Source organism: Myotis myotis, unplaced genomic scaffold, assembly GCF_014108235.1.
Source record: "Myotis myotis isolate mMyoMyo1 unplaced genomic scaffold, mMyoMyo1.p scaffold_m19_p_3, whole genome shotgun sequence".
Classification (NCBI taxonomy): Eukaryota; Metazoa; Chordata; class Mammalia; order Chiroptera; family Vespertilionidae; genus Myotis; species Myotis myotis.
Window position 1 is genome coordinate 9756264 of NW_023416335.1, and position 17880 is coordinate 9774143.

Here is a 17880-nt window from a genome sequence, read left to right on the forward strand (position 1 = left end):
ATTTGTTTTTCTTCTCTTTATCCTTTTTTTTAATCTCTTCTAGGTGATTCATCAGGCACACTTCTTGAACCAGCTGTGAGAGATTAAGAAATGTGATTTGCATTCATGGCCAGACCTCTCAGACAAGGAGCAATCTGCCTGTTGAATACATTCATGTAAATAGAACAAATGTTCGAAAGCTGAGCAAAACGAAAGCAAGGGGCACATGGGAAGAAACACAAGAAAAGAGACCGCCTCTCAGCATGAACCAGGCAGAACTTTGATCATGACTTCAAATGAGACGAGAGCGCACACGTGTGACAAGGCTCTGGATCCAGCTTTCTGCTGAGAGTTCAGGCTGGTACCAGCCATGCGTCCCTTTCTCTTTGAATCCCACCTTTCTAGTTATGGAAAACCCTACTTTCATCATGCAGCTCGAAGGGGACTGCGGGGTGCTAGGGGTGTGCAAAGCAGGTAGGAAAAAAAACTGAACCTGGAGTTAGAAGACCTGGTTCTGCTTTCAGCTGGGCTGATGATAAATATGATTACTATTAATCAGATGAAAACTTAAGGCACAATTTTAAGAAGAAGAATGCAAGCCCACAGTCATTAGGAGCTTCACGTAGGTCAAATATGATATAAGGTATTTCTTAAACATCATCTTACTTTTTTCCCCAATAGCCCCATGTATCTTTTTAACAAATGAGCAGTCGGAGACTCTGAGTGGGTAAGTGATTTATCCACAGCCATTTTGCTATGGGATTTTGATCCAACCAAGTAAAATGTCCGGACCTCAGTTATTTGTTGGTGGTGGTGACTTCTAACCCAAAAATGCAGGGTGGGGATAGGTGCACTCTAAGGTTTTTTCTAACTCCACCGTTATTTGATTTGACAGGTTCTCTCAGCCAGAAAAGATGTGTTCTCTCTCTGCAACTTGAGTTCTAGCAAATTAGTTCTGCCCTTTCCTCTGAGTCTCTATCACTTGGGCAAGGTAAAAAGAAAAGAAAAGAAAGCAGACGTGATGTAATGGAAATTCCTCACACTTCAACTTCCAGTAATGTAGCATGTGATGCAGAGTAAACGTTCAGTGTTCCCTCTTCCTATCAGACGTGGTGTGATTCCAGTCGACTGGTTCTTAATTTTCCACCTAGTTCCTAATTTCTTCATTTTCTGAAGCTATAGGTCCAGATGATCTCTAGAGTAGCTGTACTTCCTAGTATTTAACACCTAGGAAACCACAATGCCAGGTTGTAAAGTGCCAAAATAATCAACATCAGGCTCAGAGCAGGAAAAATTTCCATGTACTCTGACTCTTTCCTAGTTTCTTCTTCCTTGCTTTGCTTTCCAAGGGAGTCTATAAACCACATGTGGACATCTTTGTTCTCTAAGCTTAACATTAAGAAAATTATAGAAAGTAATATGCAGTTTGTCAAATTTTACTAATCAAGTAGAATTATTGAATGATCTTTGAAAGCTAAGTGAGATGTGCGATGACAAATGCAAGGATGAGGGGGAGCAAAGAGTTATCTAGATTTTCAGGGGATTATAGTCACACTTCATTTCATGGCAATTCATTTTATTTCACTCTTCACACACTGCATTTTTTACAAACGGAAGGTGTGTGGCAACCCTACATTGAGCAAGTCTGAATGACACTATTTTTCCAACAGCATTCACTCACTTCCTCCCTGTGCGATATTGTGATAACTCTCCAAAATATTTCACATTTTTTGTTATGATTATATTTGTTATGGTTGCTCTGTGATCACTGATTTTTTGTTTGTAGCAACATGAACCATACCCATAAAGATGGCAAGCTTAATTGATCTGTATATTGTGTCCTGACTGCTCAACCCACCAGCTGTTTCCCCATCTCTCTCCCAATCCTCAGGCCTCCCTATTCCCTGAGATACAACATTATTAACATTAGGCCAATTAGTAATACTATAATTGCCTCTAAGTATTCAAGTGAAAGAAAGAGTCTCATGTTTCTTATTTCAAATCAAAAGCTAGATATAGTTAAGCCAGTGAGGAAGGCATGTTGAAAGTCAAGTTTGGGTAAAAGATAAGCCTCTTGCACCAAACAGTTAACCAAGTTGTAAATGAAAAGTTCTTGAAGGAAATTAAGAGTGCTACTCCAGTGAACACATGAATGATGAGAAAGAGAAGCAGTATTATTGCTGATGTGGAGACAGTTTTAGTGGTCTAGATAGAAGATCAAACCAGCCTTATGTCACAACCTAATCCAGAGCAAGGCCCTCTCTTCAATTCATGAAGTCTGCGGGAGATGAAGGAGCTACAGAAGAAAAGTTTGAAGCTAGCAAAGGTTGGTTCGTGAGGTTTAAGGAAAGAAGCTGTCTCCATAACATGAAAGTACAAGGTGAACAGCAAGTGCTGATGTGGAAGCTGCAGCATGTTATTCAGAAAGCCTATATAATTAATGAAGGCGGCTACACTAAACAACAGATTTTCAATGTAGAAAAAAATAGCCTTTTACTGGAAGATGTAATCCAGCATTTCACACCTAGAGAAGATACGTCAATGCCTTATGTCAAAGTTTCAAAGGACAGGCTGACTCTCTTGGTAGGAGGCTAGTGCAGCTGCTGACTTTAAGTCAGGCCAATGCTCATTTACCATCCTGGAAATCCTAAGCCCCTTATAAATTATGCTAAACCTATTCTGCCGGTGCTCTGTAAATGGAACAACAAAGCCTGGATAATAGTACATCTGTGTACAACATGGTTTACTGAATATTTTAAGCCCACTATTGAGATATACTGCTCAGAAACAAAAAGATAACTTTCAAAATAGTACTGCTCATTGACAACGCACCTGGTCACCCCAAGAGCTCTGATGGGGATGCACAGCAAGATTAATGTTGTTTTCATGCCTGCTAATACCACATTCAGTCTGCAGCCCAGTAACCAAGGAGTAATTTTGAATATCCAGTCTTATTACTTAAGAAATATATTTTGTAGGGCAATAGTTGCCAGAAATAGGGATTCCTTTGATGGATGTGGCAGAGTACATAGAAAACCTTCTGGAAAGGACTCGCCATTCTAGATGCCATTAAGAATATTCATGATTCATGGGAAGAGGTCAAAATATCAATATTAAAAGTTTAGAAGAAGTTGATCCCAACCCTCATAGATGGCTTGGAGGGGTTCAAGATGTAGTCAGTAAAGGAAGTAACTAGATGTGGTGAAAATCACACGCAAGTAGGAAGTGGAGTGGGGGGGATATGACTTATTGTTGCGATTTCATTGAAAAAACTTGAATGGATGGGAAGCTGCTTCTTGTGGTCGAGCAAAAAAAGTGGTTTCTTGAGATGCAAAGAAAGCGGTTTATTTTTTTCTTTATTGATTAAGTTATTACATATGTGTCCTTATCCCCCATTGCCCCCCCGCCACCGCTCCACTCATGCCCTCACCCCCCTGGTGTCTGTGTCCATTTGGAAGGAGAGAAGTTCTGCTGTGGGTAAAATGTCATCAAATAGCATCACATGCTACAGAGAAATTGTTTCTGAGTCAATCCATTCAGCAAACATTGTTTTTTATTTTAAGAAATTTCCATTGCACCCCAAACTTTAGCGATCATCACCTCGATCAGTCAATAGTCATCAATATTAAGGCAAAACCCTCCACCAGCAAAAAGATTGCAATTCAGTGAAGGCTCAGACCATGGCTAGCATTTGGGGGGCAATACAATATTTTTAATTAAGGTATGTACATTGTATTTTAAGACATAATACTATTGTACACTTAATAGACTACAGTATAGTGTAAACATATCTGCTGTATGCACTGGGAAACCAAACACTTTCTGTGAGTTGTTCTATTGGATTTTTTGCTTTATTGTGGTGGTGTGGAACTGAACCTGCAATGTCTGTATATAGAATTCTGATCTGTTTGCCACTCATAAGCAGCTTATAAGAAAATACCAGCTCACCAAAAAAAGAGAGATAACAGTGAAGGTTATTGTTTTTATATGCATAAGGATATGAATATCACTATGGATAAATATTAAAGGATTTTTGTTTGTTTTCTTTTGCTTAAGGGATAACCTAGATGGCACACAACTAAATTGTGATGCAAATCCCACAAACCCAAATGGAAAGAAGAGCTTTTTTTTTTTTGAAATTGCAAATAACTCATGTCCTCAAAGATTGTAGGCTAATCCTTTATTTATGAAAGCTTGCCTACCAAATGAAAAGCTTCATGTTCTGTAGCTTTGGGTTCAGACTTGTGGTTGAATTTTTGCTTGCCGAAGGTCAGAACTGTGTCAAGGTTAAACAAAACCCATTTCATGTTCAGTGACCTGAACTTTCTACCATGAACTTCATGCCCTTCCTATCTCTTTTACCACTGCTTTTCTTTCCTGATTAAAGTAATCTGTACTTTAATAAACCCTTAGAGTTCTAATTTAGAAACTTATTTTTTGTTATTGTTGTTGAAAATAATTTCAAACTTAAAGAAATGCTACAAGAACCTTACTGTCATCTACTCTTTGGTGAACGTAATGCATAATGAAATCCACTCAGAGGCAATCAGAATCAGAAGAGAGAGAAAGATTACCAAGGCTATTTTTCCTGAAGTCATATTTAACTTTATGCCTGGACTTATCAGCTACATGAGCCAATAAATTATTTTGTACTTAAAAAAAAGAAATGCTGCAAAAATACAAATAATACCCAAACACCTTTGATAAATAATAAAATAAAATCACTATATACAGAGATATTTGTACACCGATGTTCATTGCACCATTATTTGCAATAGTCAAGACATAGAAACAACCCAAGTGTCCATCAACAGATGAATGGATAAAGAGGTGGTATATACATTCAAAGGAATAGTATTCAGGCATAAAAAGAAGGCAATCCTGCCATTTGTAATAGCATGAATGAAACTTAAGGGCACTATGCTAAGTGAAATAAGTCAGAAGTAGAAAGATAAGTATTGTATAATCTCACTAATATATGGAATCTAAAATCATCAAACTCATAGAAACAGAGTAGGTTGTTGGTTGCCAGGCATGGAAAGGGGAATAGGTGGTCCAAAGGTGTACATTTCCAGCTACAAGATGAATAAGTTCTGATACACAGAACATATACCTAATACACAGCATAAATAGTTAACTCTACAATCATTATATGTATTGTGTATTTGAAAGTTTCAAAAAGAGTTATATTAAAAGTGCTAATCCCAAAGTGGTAATTATGTGAGGTGATCATGCATTAACCATATTGCAGTAATCATTTCACAATAGATATGTATATGAAATCATCACAATGTACATTTTAATTTACACGTGTCAATTGTATCTCAACAAAGCTGAAGAAAATTTAAAGTCATGGATTAAGTGGAAAAGAAGAAATAATTTCATGGATACACATATCGATTCACAAATCTGTGTTTCTGCGTAGGATGAGGCTTTGTCTTTCACTGTGGAAGTAAAACCAAAGATCTGTAAGACAGCTTTGCATTTGAACTTCTAATGAATACTTTCAACAGTTCTTTAATTGAAGTCCTAATATTCAGTCATTAAAAGCAATGATTCCTCTCTACACATAATTTCTAAATCATTTAAATTAGTCCTTTAGAGTTAAAAAATCTTCCATAAAAGTGATAAGGGCCTCCCATATATGAAACTCTAAAGCACTTTCTAACTTAAAGTTTGAAGTAAAAGTACCCATTCGAAAGCCTTCATATACAACAGTTCTAATTAGCACGGCTATTTACCAGACTGACCCAAATAATCTGAAGTAAAGGCAGGTAAGCATTCTATTTAACTTATAATGTAGTTAAGTTAATTTATTTAGAAACATAGAAAAGTCTATAATCTGTGTAGGTTAGCATTAAGTCATCAAATTAAAAAACAACAAAAGTTACAGAAAACTTCATTTGGTTGTAATTTACACTTTTCTCTCTAATTCTAGGGGAAAAATTCTTCATCAACTTTAGTTTAGTACCTGAAAAAAAGGCTTTGACTTACCTTGTAAATTTTTATATGGGCCATCTGCTCTATGTGATAAAAAAAACAGGTATAGATATATTTATATGTCTTTGCCATACGAATAAAACACTGCTCATATTTGCATCAAAGAGAAAAACCAATTAATTATACATTGAGATAAATAAAAATTCAAATTTTCCAGCATCTAAATGAAGAAAATGTAGCCTTCAAATGATTATAGTTTAAACTATATTCTGGTCAGGTTGACTAGGTGTTTTTTTATAACATATATGAAATTAAAACAAAAGAAGTACAAATTCTAATAAGATTCTCCAACAGAATAAAGTATATGCCAACCTGTGACATAATCATTAAGTTACAATTGGATACCAATAAATAAATAATAAATCAAAATATTTTAAAAGTACCAAACAATCTGAGAAGAATCACTGGTACATCTAATAAAATTCTTGGGTGTTGCTCTAAAAAGATAAAGGAAAGAAAATAAAGATAAAAGAAAAAGAACTTCATTTGAAGGCAGAAATTGCTTTGCACTTTTCTGGACATCTAAGGAAACAATGATTTTGTTTCTTTGACTCTGAAATTTGTTTATATTGCCAGATTCCTCCAAATACCAGCAAGTTTTAACACAATCAAATCATAACAAATACACATTTTTGGACATTTCTCCTGAATTTGGAAGTCAATAGCTAAATAAAGTAAACTTAATGTTTTTGTTCTGTCTTTTTTTCCCCATTTACCTCTAATACTAGCTCTCATTGTTTCTCTACATCAAAGAAACAAGTTCCTTTGGGAACATAAAAGTAAATTACTGGTCTACTGCTGACCTCATAATGATAATCTTTTAGTAGTCTCTACAGCATTCAATAAAAAAATCGCATTTGGTTGATGTTCAATCATCTCAGACTTTCAAGGTTTAATATGCTTTCTTTTGTATAATAAAACAAAACTGATACATCAATAGTCATCTGTTTGAGCCGCTTTTCAGATAAATGCACACTTAACATTTCCATTCTAGTTGTACTCAGGAAAAATTAAGTTGTTTGAACCTACATAATTAATAAACATAATTTATAAGTATTTATTTTGGCTTAGCAGCTCTCTGGGGGAAAAAAATGCTAACATACTAAAGGCTCCATAAACCAAGGAAGTTTGGGAATCTCTGTTTTAAAAGAAATTATTGGGAGAATAACATTCATGACCTTGGGTAGTCCAAAGTTTCTTAAAGAGGAACAAAAAACCCACTACACATTAAAAATTTAATAAATTTAGTTGCATTAAAATTAGGAACTTCTATTCACATAAGACGCTGAAAGAGCAAAAAGGCTAGCCACAGACTTGAAGAAGATATTCACAATACATATACCTGAAAAAGAACTCATATCTAGAATATATAAAGAACTATTACAAATCAATAAGAAAAACAAAGAACCCACTTTTTAAATGTGCAGAGAACTTAAGTATTTAATATCTGCTTAAGCAAATCAGATATTAAAATAATAAATAAATATACCAAGAAAGTCACCTTTATTAATCATAAGGGAAATGCAAATTCAAGCTTCAGTGAGGTACCACTACATTCCCACCAGAATACCTAAAAGGAAAAGGACTGTTAATGCCAAGTGCAGTTACAAATGTGAAACAATAGAAAGTCTAATTGGTTCCTATGAATATATACTTGGTTTGACCATTTTGGAAAATTGTTGGCAATATATACTAAAACTAACATACACCACACCATGACCCCCAGGAATGACAGTCCTGGATATATAACCATGAAAAATGAATGTATACGTCCACCAGAAAACATCAAAAATGTTTATAGCAGCTTTATTCATAATAGCCAAAAACCAAGTGAACAAAAATGTCTGTTGACAGGAGAATCAATAAATCAGTAATTGTATCCTCCAAAAGTAATATATAAAAGAATTAACTACTGTTGCACACAACACAAATGATTCACAGGCTTTATGTTGCCTGTGAAAACAGAAGAAGCCAGGCACTACAGAACATAAACTCTATGATTTCTCTTACGTGATGTTCAAGATCTGGCAAAACTAACTGATGATTATTGAATTCAGAACAGTAATTACGTAGGAGGGAGAGCTATTGACTGGGAATGGACCTAATAATGGTGCTGAAAATGTTCTATATTTTATCTAGATGGTGGTTACTTATTTTGTGTATATTTTAATTAGTTATTGGGCTGCCATTCTATGCACTTTTCTGCATGTATATTATACCTCAATAAGAAAATAATCAGAATTGAGCTTTAAATTAATAAGACAATTGTAAACAAATTATTAAAATACTAGAGGCCTGATGCACAAAATATGTGCAAGAGGCTCGGCCTTTGCAGCCCCAGCTTCATCCAGAAGGTTGTCTGGAAGGACGTCAGAAGGACATCTGGAAGGTTGTTCAGCTGTCTGGTCTAATTAGCATATTACTCTTTTATTATTATAAACTAGTGCCCCAGTGCACAGATTCATGCACATTGAAAGGAAATTAATTAGAAGATGGCCGCAGGGCGAGACTGAGTGAGATGGGCTGGATACGCCCTGGAGCCAACCTCCTGTGGTCCCTCCACACCTGGGGTGGTGCCACAGCTCGAAGGGCTTCTGCAGAGTGAGCGGGGTCCCTCCAGCAAGTGGGGTCCCTCGGCCTGGCCTGCAGGGATCAGGCCAAAACTGACTCTCCAACATCTCCCCAAGGGGTCCTGGATTGCGAGAGGGCAGTTCTCAGGTTACGCACCCCGTAATTGGGCTCCCTCCTTTCTGGTTCCAGAGTGCATCACCCAAAAACCACAGCTGCCAAGTCACTGCAGCTGGGAAGCTCCTGGGTTGAGCATCTGTCCCCTGGTGGTTAGTGTGGATCATACCTATCGGCCAGTCAGACGGTTGAACAGTCGCTTAGCCATATATATATATATATATATATATATATATATATATATATACATACACACTAGAGGCCCGGTGCACAAAATTTGTGCACTGGGGGGGGGTGTCCCTCAGCCCGGCCTGTGCCCTCTCACAGTCTGGGACCCATCAGGGGATGACCACTTGCTGGCTTAGGCCTGCTCCCCAGGGTATTGGGCCTAAGATGACAATCAGACATCCCTCTGGCAGCCCGGCAGCCCTCAGGGGATGTCCACTTGCCAGCAGGGAGCAGACCTAAGCTGCAGTCGGACATCCTTAGCGCTGCTGAGGAGACAGGAGAGGCTCCCACCACCACCGCTGTACTGGCAGCCATCAGCCTGGCTTGTGGCTGAGCAGAGCTCCTCCCATGTGAGAGCGCCCTGACCACCAGAGGGCAGCTCCTGCATTGAGCGTCTTCCCCCTGGTGGTCAGTGTGTGTCATAGTGACCAGTCATTCCCAGTCTTTCTGCTGTTAGGGTCAGTTTGCATATTACCCTTTTACTATAAAGGATAGAGGCCTGGTACATGGGTGGGGGCTGGCTGGTTTGCCCTGAAGGGTGTCCTGGATCAGGGTGGGGGTCCAGCTTGGGTGCCTGGCCAGCCTGGATGAGGGGATGATGGCTGTTTGCAGCTGGTCGCACCCCCTTCAGGGTGGGGGTCCCCACTGGGGTGCCTGGCCAGTCTGGGTGAGGGGCTGAGGGCTGTTTTCAGGCTGGTGGGCTAAGTTCCCAACCTCTCCTTTTTTTCTTTTTTTCTTTTTATTCTGGGATTTATTTAACTTCTATGGCTGTCACTGGAGGTGAGAGCTGGCTTTAGCTCTGAGGCCAGCTCCAGCTTGAGGCCTCGGCTGCTGAAAGCAGGTATCTGGGGTTTGTTTAGCTTCTATAATTGCAACATTGTTTCTCAGAGTGCAGCTCAGAGCCCAGCAGCGGCAGGCGGGGAACCTTGGCTTCCTCCATCGCTGGGGCAACCAAGCCTCCTGTTTGCTTCAGCTGCCTGGCTGCCGGCCACCATCTTGGTTGGCAGTTAATTTGCATATCACCCTGATTAGCCAATGGGAAACGTGTCAGAGGTACGGTTAATTACCCTATTTGTCTTTTATTAGATTATATATATATATATATATATATATATATATATATATATATTATTTAATCTTATTGAACTGTTAAGTGCAGGGGCATTCAACCTAGCACAGCTGACAGCAGTTATTTACAGATTAAAACTCTATCTTCAGACCCCCACAATTTGACACCCCTCAACATATAAGTCAGTAAGTACAATATAGCCTGTGGCTAAGGTATGTGCTGTTGGGTCCAAGCCATCCACTTATTATCAGTGCAACCCTGATAAGTCACCCAGTCCCTCTTTAAAACCTACCATACTGGATAGTTGAAAAAAATTGAAGGAGATACGGTGTGCCTGGCAGAGGGTGAGCCCTAAATAAGTTATATTTATCACCATCATTTTTATTTGCTTTCCACAAATCTCTAATAAGCTTGAATATGCTTTTCTAAATATTTTATGTACCAGCAACAGTATCATTTGAAGTATGAGCACAATTTAGTTACTCTGATTGAGATAAATTTAAGACAAAGAAACCAGGTGGAAGTTGGGAAGGAAAAAGGAAGGTAGCATTGAATGGATGAGGATGAACATGAGTAGGGGTATTTGGAATAGAGTTTGGAAAAAGGGTAAGTAATGTTAAAGTATAGCCATCTTCTCCCTTAAAACAGCATCCCAGTGTCTGTGTTCAGGAGAGCCTGATGTCCTGATAGTAGAACAAAAGCAACATAGCCTGATCTATTAGAGAAGAGGGTTGAGAAATATCTACTCATCCCAACCAAAATTATACATCTCGCGAGTTTGAGTTGTCCTATGTTTCTGACTCCAACATGGTCCCAGACCAGTGGAGAGGAGAGGAGTCATCATCTCATAGTCATGAAGTCACAATGAGGATGAACATTTAAATAGCTGACTAGTGAGAAAAACATTGGATTCTGTACATATCTGTGTCAAAGCAAAATTAATTTAAGTCATATTTTTGAAAATGCAGAAATAGAGTTTAAAATTTTTCTGGTGAGTTTTGGAAAATAAATGGAAGTAAATCATACTGTACTATTACATTAAGATATGTAAAATGTTTCTGTAATCACTGTGCTATCTCATTGATTTTTTTAAAATTTATCTTTATTATTGAAAGTATTACAGATGTCCCCTCTTTTTCCCCATTCACCCTCTCCATGCCAGTCTCACCCCCCTCCCCAGGCCTTCACTGCACTCATTTATTTTTATAGAGAGAAAAATTATTCATTGCTTCACTCAAGACCTTAGTCTTTCAATTATATTTTATCCTCATAATACAAATTTCTCTTCTGGGAATTCTTTTACTATATGATTTTATTTCAGAACCACCCTCAAGAAAGGGGATATAATACTTTAGCAAAATAATATCTTGAGTCAATATCTACAACCCTAAGATTTCTAAGTCCACTTGAGTCTCTACAGTGTCTTTAATTCCTCAATATTTATGTTGAAATAATGGGCCTATTCTCACTCTCTTTGACTACTAATCAGTAAGGTCCCCTCCCTCCTGCCAGGTTGAGCTAGTTGTTAATGACCAAAACCCATAGCAAGTGTATATGTCAGCCTTAGGAGGCATAAAAGTTTTAAAGAGATGCTTTCTCCATTTTAAAGATAGAATTTAATGAGTAGTATGATGAATATGATTAACTTTTACCTATGGGCAGGTGAAAACTAGCTGGTTATATTGCCCTTTCAAATTTCCCCTTTTCGTGTCCCTTATCCTGGCCCCTTCATATTCTGACTATTTTTTTAGCTGTTAGGATCATATCCAGTTAGAAATGACCTCTAAGGCAAATGTAGACAAATTAAAGGGTAAGAGATCTGGAAGATATTTGATACATCCCTCATGGGCCCTAAACTAATAAAAAACAAAGAAATGTAGGAAACCAGCTCCTTGGAAAAGAATGTGAGGACTGTTTGACGTTGCCCAGGATGGCATGGCCAAGATGAATGCGCTCGCTGTTCTGATACAGGCAATGGGATTGCAGCCCCAGCTGTGATAATAGAAGCACGCTGACCTGGGCTACATCTTGACTGAATTGCAGGTCTTGAATCTAATCATTATGTTAAATAGAGGTGTTGGACCTATGAAAGGAAGGCAAGTCTGGAAAATGAGACACAGCGATATGTGAAAACCAAACTATAACCTAAAATCCACAAATACATGTCATCCCACCTGCTCTTTGTTTCTGCCAGACCTGTCATCCAGTGGTCTAGAAATGAGAAAGGAGAGCAAAAGCTTTTACAAGAAATCATACTGTGTGGTGTGAAATTGTTTCTGTGACTGAAAGGCCATATTCCTCATTCTTTCCATTGAAGCTCCATGAACTTCAACTTCTATCTGAAAAAAAAAAACAAAACCCACTGGTTCGGCAAACTAATAGCATGCAGATTTCTACTCTTTTTCTATTTGAAATAAGAAAATGAGCCCAACCTGCATGGCTCAGGGGTTGAGCGTCGACCTATGAACCAGGAGGTCATGGTTTGATTTCCAGTCAGGGCACATGCCCAGGTTGCAGGCTCCATCCCCAGTGGGAAGCATGCAGAAGGTAGCCGATCAATAATGCTCTCTCACCATTAACATTTCTCTCTCTCTCTCTCTCTCTCTCTCTCTCTCTCTCTCTCTCTCTTTCCCTTTCTTTTCCTCCCTGAAATCAATAAAATATATTTTAAAAAAGAAAATGATTAAGCTGCATTCCTTAAATCTTGAGCTATATCACACACTGAGAACTATATCCCACTAAAAATAAACATGTATTCTCCCACAAAGGAGGACCTGGGTCTCGTACATGTGCTTGGTAAATTCTCTTGATATATCAGTGTCCTCAGAAGGTGTCTAACACTTACCAGGAACAGTGGTTGCCTCTGGGCAGTAAAAGAAAATTGAAGAACTGGGAAACAGTGGGTAGAGGTGACTTACATGGTGCACCTTTTTGCACATGCATGTATGACCTTGTATTAGATCAGAGACTAATAATTAGAATTCCTTACATTTATATCATACTTTGCAGTTCTAAAATTCCATTTATATCAATTCTCCCAGTGGAGACTCTGAGTTGCATGAGTTTGTATTATTAGCACCATCTTACTGATGGGGAAATTGAAATCAAAGAGCTTTGGAGATTTTCTATAAGTAAATTATGGAGGCCAAACTAAAATGCAAGCTTCCAAACACTAGTCCAATCCTAATTCTATTACACCATGTTACTGTCAAGGGAGAAGGGAAATGAGAAAGAAAAAAAGTCAAATTCTTTCCTTCAGAGGAGGGTAGTCAGAATATTAGTTTTGAAGATTATCAATAATCCAACAAAGGCAATATCACTGAAGCTACTTCAAAATCTGATTCAAAAAAATGTAATTCAAATTATTTAAATTATTAGACAATACAAAATGTCTTCCCTTATATTTACTTCACCAAACATAAAAAACAACAGATATTTATTATCTGGGAACAACTAAGAAGAAATTTCTCTCCTATAATTCATAGGGCCACATTTCTGATGTGAAGCCTAATCTGTAAACTTTCTAGGAAAATGTCCTTATAATTAGTTAATTTCTAAAAATATTTTGAAAATGTGACCTCTAAGCATCATTTAGGGCAGGGGTGGGCAAACTTTTTGACTTGAGGGCCACAAGGGGTTCTTAAACTGGACCGGAGGGCCGGAACAAAAGCATGGAGTGTTTGTGTGAACTAATATAAATTCAAAGTAAACATCATTACATAAAAGGGTACGGTCTTTTTTTTTTTTTTAGTTTTATTCATTTCAAACGGGCCGGATCTGGCCCGCGGGCCGTAGTTTGCCCACGGCTGATTTAGGAACAAGTTCTGATCTTCACCTCAGTCATTGTCATGGCTAAGACAGCAACACTAACCCAGAAACTGCAAATAGGAAAGATAATGACTAATGGAATATAGGCTCTGGTTTCCATAGTGAAGAGGAACAACCATGCTCCTAATCATGAGTGAGGGCCCCATAAGCATCCCAAAGACATTGAACACAAGAGACCATCAGCCCATCAAGTCAGGTGGTAATCTGATTTCCTTCCATTTCTTTCCCTAGTCCTTCTGGGTAATTTTGGGGGCTCATTAACACTGATTGTTTGAGGCCTGAGAGTAAGACCCAGGTTCTAGTTTCAGTCCTTGTGTTGGTGCCCTTATGATAGTCTTGAGATAGAGTCAAGTGCTAAACAGCCTTGCAACCTCATGCCTTGCTTAAAGAGGGCCTTGGGCACAGAGTGTGTAGGAAACCAGACAAATTTAGCTATACAACTGGAAACACCATCCAGAACACAGAGCAAGAATGGTCTCACCCCTGAACTTTATTTAATACAGTTACCTTCTACCTCTTAGCAAGCTTCTCCTCTACAATCAGCTGTTTCCATCCTATTAGCAGAACTTAGGAGACTTGCTCTGCTTGGGAACTCTGAGGTAGGACTTTCTATCTTGTTCAGTGTTACATTCCCAGCAATCCACATGGGACAGTTTACATAGGAAAAACACAAGAAGTGCTTCTTGAACAAAAGATTGTGGTTGAAATTAATCTTTGAGGGGAGAATAAATTTAGAAAGAACAGAAAACATATACTGACATATTTTAGGTGGTTGAAAGTATAAAGTGGGAATGTAATGAAATTTTACAAATGCATGGGTAGTATAAATGCTTCTTATATAATACCTAACTTTGTCTTTATTACTGAGAAATCAAATAACCAAAACTGGTCTCCCTCAAAGTGTCTTCCCAGATATGGAAACAAATTATTTTACTTCATAGTACTGCTTTTTCCTGAAAACTGCCTGGCCATCTACTGAACATAGTCCAGTACTAAAGACTGTAGATAAAATTGCTCTGAAATTCACTGAACAGTATTTTCAAATACTGTGATTTAAAAAAAAAAAAAGGATAATACCTAGGCTTTTAATTCCTTATGTCAGTAATAATTAATATCCCTGAGAAGTTTAAAAGGGAAACACTTATAACACATCAAAGGATTTTTAAACAACCACAGATTATGAATATAATAAAATAATCAAATATTAAATATTTGGGCACAGGCTTGTACTGAATACTGGAGGAGCAGATTTGAGCGTAAGTGCTATTATTAACATTCTAGCACCTACAAGGGAAGACTTTCGTACATCACCTGTGGAACTCTCATGAATCATCGCATAGAAACCAGTCATGCCCTTGACTCCCTTTAAATCACCCAGGAAAATGCTTCAAATGCAAGCACGCACAATTGGTACTCATTTTGCTCTAGTCATCAGGGGAACGACCTTACAAGGAACTAATAGGCCTCGCTTCCCGAGAATCTCTATCAGGGCATGTAACATAAGATAAATCACAGTCAAGGATTTCTCCAAAGTTCTTGATGAGAGAACCATGACCTTTTCAAGTGTAAAATGATGGATTGAATGGAGAAGGCAATATGTAGATTTTTTTAAAAAAAACAAAGCTGGCGAAAATACCACTGACGGATCTACATACGTTAGCTAGAACACCTCACAGTGTCCTCAGTCAGGAAGCAAAAGGAAAAGGTTACATCTGTCGGAAACACAAGAACTTGTTAAGCAAGAAATGAAGTTAAAACCAAGCTCACTGTAAGAAAATGTTATGTGGGTCACTTCTTCATCACCACTTCAAAAGGCCTCAGGGTTCCTGGAAAGGTGGGTGGCCAGGTGGTTGTGGCACACGGCCTGTCCTCTTGTTCTGGGGTCTCTGGATTGGCTCCAGGTGAGGAGCCTCCCAAGTCCATGTTGAAGGAGTAGTGCAAATCCCTTTAGACAACTTTCCGCGGTGTGAATTCATGGAGTCCCCTGCCGACTATGACTTTTATAAGAGTTTATTTTATGCAGACATCACAAATTCCATTATACGCTGGCCCTTAAAGAGTTTTGTACTTTGAAAGAAATAATCTAAATTCCTCAGTCATTACCTGACTCCAAATTCACCATCTTATTGTCCAGAGGGCAGTCTGAAAATGTGCACGGAGTTTATTTCTCCATAGGAAATAAACATTCACCAAGGAACATCTGCTCTAATTTTTTATTCTTACACAGTTAATATAATTGCTGGTTGCTTATTTTTTGTACTTGCCCACAGGATCCAGGCACAGCGTTCTGCTGCATGCTGATCACATTGGCAGTGAGCGAGATCAGACATTGCAAACAGACCCCAGACAAAAACTGGGGGCAGGGAGGGGTGGGATGCTCTATTGAGGCATTGGCTCTCTGATAAGTAAGCTGAGGTATTTCTACTAAAAACACCTGTCTGGCTGCTAAGGTGAAATGAGAAGGCCACCTCGTGAGTAAGATCCTTTCCTTCTGATGGACCTGGACTCCCTCAGCAGAAAGCGGCCTGATGGTCTTCAGCTCTAACTCTCAGAACAGTGCTCCGACTCTACTACTCTGAATGGATCCCGTCAGGTTTGTTTTTCCTGCCCAAACACTCCCCTAGACAATCTGCTTGCCCTAATTCCCCACCAGGCCAATATTACTCCCCAAGTCCGGGCCTGTTTGCCCTCAGATCCCATTTGTGCCTCTCCCTTCCCTGTTCTGCTCTGTATCCCAGCAGGTGACACCTGGTGACTGTTTTCTGGGCTCAGGTGGCTCAGAAACTTCTGGCTTCTGACTGGGCTCAAGCAAGAGATTGGAGAGCAGAAGTGAGGGAGAACCTGTCTTCACCTCCTGCAGCACTGTGCATCCTCCGCAGTTAACAGAACGGATGGAAAAACTTGGTTTTTCCAGTCTGGTTCTCCCCTGAGTTGCCAAGGAAGCTTCTCCTTGGACATGTGGCTGCTCGATATATTTGCATTTTTTTCCAGTCAGCTTTGAAGGATTCCACAAGGATTTAATATCAGAAAAAAAAACAAACAGAGAAATATGAAATGCTGAGTCCCTGAAAGCACTATGGGTGGGGAAGGGCAGATTATAACACCACCGGTGGGAGGACACTCACACTCTTGGTGCTCTCCACCTGGCCAGGGGCCATGGCCACGATCTTCCAGGGCAGGTCCAGAAGAAACACATCTCGAGAACCAGTTCCAGGACGGTGCTTTGAACAAGTCGCAGACCATTCTTCTGAACAGGAAAATGTGAGAATGACTTCGCTTCTCACGAGAGTCAAAAGCAGCAACAAAGGAACAAGGATGGAACTTTCTTTCTACTTTCTGAATGTTCCTACATAACAACACACTGTCTTGGAACAAGAAAATTAAAAGGTGCGTCTATCTTGGTACAGCATGAAATAGAACAGAGCCTCTTTTCACTCACTGTAATGGGGAAAGCGCAAGGAGTAAAAGGAATGTGATGTGACACTGGCCAGAAAGATGGACATTACACTTGGAGCAGTTGTGGATGCTCCGAAATTGCAACCATATAGAGAGTTATTACTTAGAAGCCACTGAAGAAAATTCTTTTTCTTCGCTAGGACTTTTGTAAAGAAGCATTAGAGGAAGCTTTCAGTTATTTTTGTTTTCAGCTTCCACAATTCTAAATCCAATGAAATAGTGTTCTACTTGTGAGAGACTTTTACTTTTATGGCATTCTCCTTCAACTGTTCTAATAAATATAGCTACCTACAATCAGCATGCTTCAAGCTGGCTGGACCCGTGGCCTATATTATGCCCCCAACAAATTGGCTTCTGGGAGAAATGTAGCTATTTTGAACACAATCCACTTGACTCGAAGGTAACATTGACAGACAGAGGATGGCATGGGAAACTCCTTTAGAGCATCCCCTCCTAACGTGCTCCACATTTCAAAATGGAGACCTAATCTTCATTGCAACTAGAGTCTTTTTTAAATGTATTTTATTGATTTTTTAAAGAGAGGAAGGGAGAGGGATAGAGAATTAGAAACATCGATGAGAGAGAAACATCGACCAGCTGCCTCCTGCTCATCCCCTACTGGGGATGTGCCCGCA

General features: G+C 38.9%; 1 pseudogene; it reads left to right on the forward strand.

The window, feature by feature from the left end:
• The first annotated feature begins 275 nt into the window (after window positions 1–275).
• LOC118649759 lies at window positions 276–3569 on the forward strand (annotated as a pseudogene).
• Window positions 3570–17880: the final 14311 nt, after the last annotated feature.